Source organism: Psittacula echo (genome assembly GCF_963264785.1).
Source record: "Psittacula echo genome assembly, chromosome: 3".
In the NCBI taxonomy this organism is placed as follows: domain Eukaryota; kingdom Metazoa; phylum Chordata; class Aves; order Psittaciformes; family Psittacidae; genus Psittacula; species Psittacula echo.
In genome coordinates, this window is record NC_137736.1 from 81,850,450 (window position 1) to 81,853,696 (window position 3,247).

The window sequence follows — 3,247 nt, forward strand, 5'->3', positions numbered from 1 at the left end:
TGCGATGGCCAAACGCTTGTTAATGAGATATAGCAGCTGGGTAGGGGTGAACCACTGAGATGTATAAAGGCACGCCGCTGGTGCAGGAAGCGATGCCTTTTGAATCTTTTCAGCGCTCTGAAAGCATTCAAATCAAAGAGGGTATGTTGTATTCATTAATAAACCGAAGTTCCCATGCAACTGTGTTAAAGTTAGTAGTTTAACTTTGCAATGGACAGGTGATTTTTTCAACAGTGTTTTACATCGGAAGACAAAGGGCAAGAAAACAAGAGTTTATGTATTGCCAAAGGCATTACTTCCTTATCTAGCAGCCAGACAGAATTGTTAAACTGAGCTAGGTATTTGTCATTTCCTGACAATAAAAGCTTCTTTTTGCCTTTATTTTTTTAATGCTTCAAAATTCACAGTAGCCTGCTGGGTCTCTGTCTCTCACACTTCTTTTAGACTTGTTTCTTAATTTTTTGTAAACCATGATTAAAAGCTAGAATGGGAAAAATAATTTAAAAAAAAGAGAAAGGAAAGAAAAAAGACAACTTGTTAAGAAAAAAAAAAAAAAAAGCCAAAGAGCCTACAGACAGGATTAATGACCAAAGCTGCTTTCATTCAACTGGAGCAGTCCATGTGATCTGTAGTCTGCATCTGCTTTGCTATAGCAGAACATCAGAGTGCCCAACAGCTGGGCAAAACACGCCGAAAGCAAAACCAAAAGAAACTAGTGTATAGTGCAAAGTTTTAAAGGCAATGTGAGCCAAAGAGCATCTTAAAGACTTTTCCAGCATTTATTTTTAATTGGATTGGGACTTTTATTCTTTTCTTCTCCCTCTTTATTCTTTTCTTTTCTTTTCTTTTTTTTTTTTACTGTCTTTTTTCTTTTCCTTCTTTTTTTTTTTTTTTTTTTTTCAGGAGAGGGGCAGCTGGGGAAGAGATTGAATGCTAGAAAAACATGTTTAAAACTGAAACAACCACAGTAATAATAGTGACAAAATTGCTTTGGAAAAGTTAAACAAAAGAAGTGCTAGAAACAGGAAAGGGCCATATGGCTCAACGCGCCTGCCATTTTCTGGTTTATCTTAATTGTTTCCCTCACTTCTCCGCAAATGAATACAAGTGTCTCAGACTCATTTATATGCTTTCATTTCCCTTTCACAGTAACTTGTTCCAAGGTAATTTAAGCCAAGCCACTTAAGTGATATTTAGCTATTTGACTGTTTAGAGAACAGCAGTTTAGCTATATTCATCAGCCCACTGCAGCTACTGTACTTGTTTTCAGACTTCAGCTACACTGATCACCTACCTACAAAATGGCCCTTTTTGGGGTAAACTAAGTCACACAGGCCTTGACCCTGAAGCCACTAATGTCAAGAGGAGTCATGCTATTCACTTTAACAGATTTTGGTTCAGGCATATTCTTCCACTTTAAAATTTAATTCCAGTGAAACATAAAGGTTAGGGGTAGGTTTTGTTCTCTTCCCAGAAATCTAGGCAGTTGATTTATATTTTCTCTAAAATGTTTATTTTAAGACAGTCATATATTACATTATTGTAATTGAAATGACAGATAAAACCTGAATTCTCTGTAATACTTCCCAAAAAGATTTTCCACTGAAGACTGACTCTGGTGGGGGAATGAGAGAGAGGTGCTGAGGCTTAAAGAATATTTTAATATGTGAAAAATTCTTCCCAATAGAAGATTTCAAATCTGGCCAGCCCTACTCTGAGGCAGACTGTGATAATTTTGGCTTTGATTTTAGCTCTATGATCCCTGTGCTGTCTACCTGGTCTCACAGACGTGACTGCAAAACATGTGAAAAGAAACCAAAAAGAAGATGCATTTAGATGTCTGGGGATGGCCATGATGCAAAAAGGACCCTATGTCAGGAAGGAGAGTCAAAACAAAACATTTCCTATTAATAATAACATCAAGCGTAACCATGGCAAGCTGTTAAGCCTTTAAATAAACATACCATGACAAGCTGAAGCACAAGCTTCAACCAGCTTGTTAGAACACAGTCCTCTACCATGACAGAAGTTAAGATGTTCTGCATGCATGAATCTTGTGCCAGGGCACAAACCGCATCTTGGCTACTCCAGCTACTCAGAGTAAGCAGCAGATTATGGGGAAAGCACTGTTAGTGGAGAAAGACAGTGTTTTTCTCATCTTCAGGCTCTTTTCAGCCTCAGAAAATGCTGACTGGTAGAATCAGCTCAGGAAACTCTTGTTCAGACACAAGCCAGTAAATTTGCTCATTCTTACAAAAGATAATGAATGATTAATAAACGAGTCAATTCAGTGAATGTCTGGCCTGTGCTCCTCCCCGTATGGCTTCAAGAAGATAATTGCAGCACAGGGGACAGAGAAAGGAGGGACAGACATCTGTTCAGTGAGAGTGGAGATCATTTTTTACAAACAATTTCTGTAGGTTTACTCATTTACTGGAGAAAAAAGGGATTTTCATAACAGTGACTTTACTGAATGCTTAAAACAAGGCAGGAATCTAAATATATACTTCTTTCTTCCACTGTAGTAATACCACAGACCAGGGAGCAGTGTGCTTTCTGGAATTCCTGGGCCAGAACTCCAGCCTTCAGCAGATTTCAGTGAAAGGAGTTGGAAGAGAAACCAAAGTGTTCTGAGACCTGTCCATTCGTTTTTTTCTTGCTGCCTTTCTAGTAGTTTTTTAGACTTCCCATAGGACTTCAAGAAGACATTCACAATACTGTCAAACTTGTAACTCACAGTATCGCTGAAAAGCAGGGAAAAGATTAATAGAGTTAGTTGCTGATATTGTCATAGACAATTAGTTTGCCTACTGCAAAGGTAGGGAAAGTGTAAACTCTTCTCAGAGATGATCTCATTAAAAAGGAGAAAAAATTTTTAAGCTCCTCAGAAAAGAGCATCTCAAAAGATGGCTAATGTCCTTTGGAATCACTCACATTTGCTACGCAATATAATTAATCATATATATAAGAAAGCACAACAGTGAGGAGTAGAGAGTGAGGGCAAGTAGCTTTTCTAGATCCCTAAAACACTGCCCAAACTTACCGTAATACACCACTGTGCTTTCTGATAGGGCTCATGACATATCTGTTGCTAAGCCTAAACTTAGTTCTTAAGCTCAACTTTTTCATAAAATCTCTAAATCTCTTTGCCATATTAAATGCAATCTGCATTTGGACTTCTGAGTCTATGTGGCTTATAGTATCAGCATGTGGTTTGTCATCCTAATACATTGTTCTTTATTTTGGA